Below are 6,433 nucleotides of genomic sequence, written 5' to 3'. Positions count from 1 at the left end.
GGCCATGGTGATGCCCCCAGACTTTAGATCTCACTGAATCAGGAGGCAGGTTAATCAGTGTGGAGGGCCCCGATCCTTCCCACCCTGATTTGATTAGACAGTGGAGGATGGGGAGCCCCTCCAGTTAAGGCCAAGCCCAGGAAAAAAAAAAGTCAAAGGTCAAGGGAGTTGAAGGAGATGGGAGTGGCCAGCCAGGTACCAGAATTCTGATCCTGGCTCACTTACTAATTCTACAAACATTCCCCAGCCTCTCCCTCTTACTAGCCCAGCACCAGATACTGGGACACCACAAGAATGACACATGATCTCTATGGGAATGAAGACGGGTAAACAATGACCACGTCTTGACTTGAGCCTGAAATTCTGGCTCAAGAACCACCATCGAGGGTGGTTTCCGAAGGCCAGAAGGCTTTCCAGAGGGGTTGGGTCAAGGAGGAGTTTCAAAGGTTCAAAGGGCACTGACTGAAAACTCACAAGGGTGGGGGTGGGATGGTTCTTCCCGACAGGCAAAGGAAGTCGATTTGGGAAGGCCTGGAGGTGGAATTTCTATAGGGTGTCCTGGAAAAGCCAGTGAGGTTGAGTAGAAATACAAGCCAGAACTAGAAGGACCTGCTAGTTCATCTAAGAACTGGGGGGAGGAGAGGGCCAGAGAGTCTACACCTCCGAGAGAAAAGGTCAGATTTACATTTTTTATAGATTCTGTCTTCCTTGCCCAGTTTCTCTGGGGATGTCTGGACTGCGGAGATGCACAGACAGAAAGACAGGAAAAGGAATCAGGTTTGTTTCCGTTTAGTTTACCATAGTCCCATGTCTGTCCGTCTGTCTGTCTGTCCGTCCGTCCGTCCGTCACTTGTGGACTTAGTAATAGCAGAAACCTGCTTTTCAACGCCTAGAGTGACCTGGTTGGGGCCGAGTAGCAGCGGCAGTTTCTTCGTCTATAAAACGGGGATGGTAGTAGGGAGATTGTAAGATTTCAGTGTAGTCAATCACCTGTTTTCTTATCTATAGCATATGGAAGGCCCTGTGCCAGGTGTTGGCATCAGGGCACTGAGTTAGGCGGGGTCCTTACTCTCTCCCCTGGAACTTACACTCCAGTGGAGAAGACAGACAACAAACAAACAAACAAACAAATGAGGTAATTATAGACTGTGCTGGGAAGGAAACAGTGGGGCAGAAAGGAAGATAAATAGAGGTGGAGTAAGGGAAGGGGCTGCTTTATTCAACATAGCCAGGGATCTTTTTGATTGTTGAAGAATTCAGTAAGCTTTGGTGCTTAGGGAGAACCTTCAGGTGCTGGGAACTGCAGCTGCTAAGGGTTGAATATGGGAGATAGCCTTTCTTTTGAATCCCACTAAGATGTCAAGCTTCCTGAGGGCAGGTACCTTGAGCTCCTTCGACATCAAACCTTCAGGCTCAATCCAGGGGAAGAAAGTAGAAGAGAACCTTGTCCAGTTTTCTGACACCCTCTCCTGCAATTCATTGGAATGGTGTCAGGGAGCGGTTGGTCTCTTTATTAGTCAGCCCATCTGTCTGGCTGATCTACAACTGCCTCCCCCAGTTCTAGGTGAAGTTAACCCTAGACCAATTGAGTTCTATTCACGCCTAATCTTTCTCTAGGCTTCTTCCTCTCTTTAGAGGCTGCAGAGGCAGGTTCTATACCTTCAGAATCTGCCTGTCCAATGCCTGGACTAGATAGAATTTAGTATCTGACCTGGGGGAGAGTGTTCCCAGAGGAAAAATACCCAATATTTAAAGGTTTAGGTCTCCAGAGTGCCCCCGCCTAGAACAGTCTCATTTTGGGGAGGTGACCTGGATCCCTGTCCAATCCCCCTTGCAGAATGCTTCCTACACACCCATGCATTTCCCACAGAGCCGCCCGCCCCTACTGCAAAGTGCATACAGCTCCTCTCACACACTCACCATCCAGCTGCACACTGCGTCTCCATGGCAACTGGGAGGCCTGGTCCATGGATGTTAGAAATAAGTGCCAGAGGAAGAAGAGAGAAGGTGGGGGAAGAGGATGGGAAGAGAAACGTCAGGAGAAAAGAAAAGGTTTTAAAAGATGGCCTTGTGGGGAGACCCCTAGCCTAGCTTTGTGTCTGCTTGTCAGGAGGCTTCAGTGGACTCGGGGCCTGAGAAGGAGGGGTGGAAGTGGGAGGTTGAGAGTGGACGAGGAACCGGGTGGTCACAGGTAATGGTGCTCCTGTCACTAAGAAAGAAGCAGAAATAGCAGAAATAGGAGAGCTTGGATGACAGTGTAGAGTCTTGGGAGGAGACTATTCCTTTGGGTAAAAGGCAGATATGGGGGGTAAGTTGGTGGGGGAGAGACTTGGGGAGCTACTTTCCCTTATTCCTGACCTAATTGGTTGTTCAGGCTGAAACCATCTCTTAGTCACTTAGGCTAATTAGAATTGTTCTGGAGAAGATGTTGGGGGAGGGGAAGGAAATAATGGGGGGAGGGTGGGTGTAGACAGGAGTGGGTATGGGTCTTCTGGTTCCACCTCTCGTCATTGAATGGGGTGGTCTGTAAGAGTCCGGGCTGGGAGTCACCCACATCTGTCTAACTGTCACTGGACACCGTGCTCTTACTTGCCTGCTTTCTACTCTCCCCCCCCCCCAATCTGTCTCTGTGTGTCTCTCCTTCTACTCCCCATTCTCTCCTGGTCTTTCACTTTCCCTCTTCCCCTTCTTCAAGACCTCTCAGCCTCTGACTACTGACGAGTTTTATTTAATGAACAGATAAGGTATTTGGGAATCAAAACTGGGGAGCTGATCCACTGGGACACAGAGACTGATCTGGAGGGGACAAAGCAGAAGCTGGCCTGACAGAACTCCCCAGACTGGTGGGGACAGCAGATAGAAGGACTAAGATGCACTCAGCGTCTTTCCGCTTCCTAAGCCTCACCTCTTGGGAGGTTATCAAAGAGAAGAGGGAGGCCTGTGTGAGCTCAGCTGTTGGACTGTCTGATTGCCTTGGGCAAGTTATTTAACCTCTGTGAGCATCAGTTTCCCTCGATGGAACGAGAATAATAAAGCCGAAATCTGTCTTGTGGATGTAAGGTGATCTTGCACACAAACTGCTAAGTAAACGCTCAGGAAGAGCTTGTAAATGGTAGCTTTAAGTCAAGCATTCTGAAATATGCTCATAATTCTAGCACTTGGGAAGCTGAGGCAGGAGGATTGATACAAAAAGTTCAGGACAACCGCTGGGTTACACAGTGAGCTCAAGACTGGTCTGCGCAAGAAGGGGAGATGGTGTCTCAAAAATTTAAGTGGATAACCAGGCATAGTGGTGCATGCCTTTAATCCCAGCATTTGGGAGGCAGAGACAGGCAGATCTCTGTGAGTTTGAGGCCATCCTGGTCTGTATAGTATGTTCCAGGACAGCCAGAGCCAAATAGTAATGCCCTGTCTCAACAGTAAATAAATAAATAAAATGAACACACACACACACACACACAAATAATGACCAGACTCTTTTTCTCTAGAGCACTTCAGGGGCATTGTCCTCTTGAAACTTCCTCTTTCACAGGAAGCAAAATGACCCCTTCCTAGGTCCAGATCCACCCCTTCCCTTGCTCTTAGGCAACTAAATGGGTAAGCTCTTTCAGAGGGTATAGCTGTCTGGGGGTGGGGCTTAGGCTCTGCCTCCTGTCCACAGGATCAGAAAGACTTTTCTAGCTGCGGGGCTGCTTTTCCCTGCTCTGCCCGCCTCTGAGGGGAGGAAAGAGGACAGCCATAAATGATGTAGAGGAGAAGTACCCTTGCTGAGGGGGACAGTAAGAGATGCGCAGCATCCAGAAGCCTAAATATTTCATGGGACCGCAGCACCAGGAAGGGCAAAGTCCCTGGGCAGTGTTTGCCATGTGCACATGGTTCCACCATGTGGCTTGGACCTATTCCACCGGCCCAGTGCCCTCTGCACTCCCCGCCCTCCATAGCCTGCACCAACAGAAAGCTGCCCCGTGAGCCCTTTCCTGGCCAGGGTTCTTCACGAACCCTCCCAGAGCATGCATATTTCATTCTTGCAGCAGTAGGAGCTTGTGTAGCATGGACGCTGTGCTAAAACCTCTACCTGAGGGCCGGGAGATGGCTCCGCAGTTCAGAGCACTTGCTGCTCTTTCTTGAAGGCTTCAGTTCAGTTCCCAGCCCGTGGAGAAGCCAACGCCCTCTTCTGGCCTCTGAGCACACTGCACCCAGATGTACAGGCATACACATACATAAAATCAATTTTTTTAAAAAAATTTTTTTTTGGCTTGGCCATGGCTTTTCTTGTCCATGTATTCAGCACCTCCTTTTGTTTGTTTGTTTGTTTTGGTTTTTGTTTTTTGTTTCTGTGTAGTGCTGGAGATTGAATTTAGAGTCTCCATGCATGCTAGGTAAAATTTCAATCATTGAGCCCCAGCCCAAGTTTCTTTATTTAAATTTCCCTCAAAAGGCCTAACATAGTAGTGCACACCCTTATTCCCAGCACTCAGGAGGCAGAGGCAGGCAGATCTCTGTGAGCTCAAGGTCAGCCTGGTCTACAGAGTGAGTTCCAGGATGGCCAGGACTGTTACAGAGAAACCTATCTCAAAACAAAAAAAAAGTGAGTTCCCTAGTAGTTGGCACCTTAACTCCTCATCCTCTGAGCACTGTGAGATACAAGTAGCTGGAAAAACTGGTAGGAGGGCTGCTGTGGAGGAAGCCACCATCTCTGCCATGGTTGACTGAGCAGCTGGTAGCAGAGGAGAGCAGCAGACCGAGTGCCCCCATACCCATGATGTGCTGGAGACAGCCCATGCAGATGGCACTTCCTTTCCAACAGCCCAAGTGGACTGCTTATCACCCTAACTTTCCATATCCAAGCGGTGAAGCATAAGTTATCCTTCTCGGTGTTTTTTCTTTTTCCTTTTCTTTCTTTTTTCTTTTTTTTGAGACATGGTTTTTCTGTGTAGCCCTGGCTGTCCTGGAACTCACTCTGTAAGACCAGGCTGACCTCAAACTCACAGAGATCCTCCTGCCTCTGTCTCCTTAGTGCTGGGATTAAAGGCGTGCGCCACTCACACCCAGCTGAGGTGCCCCTTTGAATTTGGGTCACAGGCCCCTTTTGGTCCTGTGTCCTGACCGTATCCAAATCTGTTACTACTTTGTTGTTTGTTCTTCTTTTATCTTCCCATGATAATAAAAGCTTACAGAAGGCGAGAATCTTGTTTGTGTTAGTTCCCACTGCACCACCAAGAGTGATTGAAGAAGGAAGGACGGACAGAAGGGAGGAGATATGCTTTGGGACTGTACAGCCAAAGCAAGAAAAGAGTAGGGGGAAGGGGATAACTGGGGGTTTGGAAAAGGGGTGTAGGAGAGGACTGGGGTGGGAGAGGGAAGAGGGTGGGGAGGGGCTGAGAGGGACACTGCAGGGTGGGGGTGGAAATGAGGGAGGAATGGGGTCGAGAGCAGTTGGACCTGGAACCTGAAGCTGTGGGCTTTGGGGATGGAGCCCAGGTTTCAAGGGGGGCTAACAGTCAGAGTTTTGGGAAGGAGGTCAAATAGGATCTGCCCTCGTCAACACTAAGTCTGAAATTGGGATCTGGGGCCACAACAGGGAGGATGGGGGCTCATAAGGAGCAAACCGAGCCTTAGGGATTTCCATAAGTGCTTCTCCAAATTACCTTCATCCCCAAATCTGGGCTGGATATCCAACCGAATGACTTTCTCTTACCCTTCCAATCATAAAAAGAAGTAACCTAGGCCTGACCGGCCAGTACTTCCCTGAGAGAAAAGGCCAGTGTTTTCCTGTAGTTGGGGAAGTACCAGAAGCCTGCAGGGGCTCCTGACTCTTTGATTTCCTATGCTATAGGCAGGGGGCCCTTTACAAAGCTTCCATCCTCCCAAATCAAAGATGACAGTGATATTAAGTCATTAGCACTGAGCCCGGAGAAAACTAAATTGGGAGGAATAATTGTGTGGGGGGTTTACTCGCGTCCCTTGGCCCTCTCCCCAGCCGAAAGGCTTTGAGAGAAGGCAAGGAGAGGCAGAAGAGGTGGTCCAGAATAGGTGTTGGGAGGTTTTTATCATAAAGGTGCTCCCCCACCCCGAATTGGCCAGTACGGCTGTGTTGGGATGGGGGTGTTGGGGAGGGAGCAGAGGATATTGGAGGTGAACACCTGCAGTGATCGTGATCATCATGGCAACCTGACTTGGATCCCAAGAGGGTGGCCTCTCCCCCAAAGCCCTATGAAGTCTGGAAAAGGAGAAGGCACGCACACACACACCACAGGCTGGGGTTGGCAGAACTCCTAGCCAAGGGTTGGTCACTTCTCCAAGTGTAGGGAGCTGGGGGTGGCATTCATCTGCACTGTGCCTGGGGTGGTGGCCCAGCCTGTGGAGGACAGCTGTATGTATACTCAGCTCACCCGCCTAGGTCCTGCAGCTAGACCACACAGCAGGGAGGTTA

Source organism: Microtus ochrogaster, chromosome 18 (assembly GCF_000317375.1).
Source record: "Microtus ochrogaster isolate Prairie Vole_2 chromosome 18, MicOch1.0, whole genome shotgun sequence".
Lineage (NCBI taxonomy): Eukaryota > Metazoa > Chordata > Mammalia > Rodentia > Cricetidae > Microtus > Microtus ochrogaster.
Note: the sequence above shows the minus strand (reverse complement) of the source record.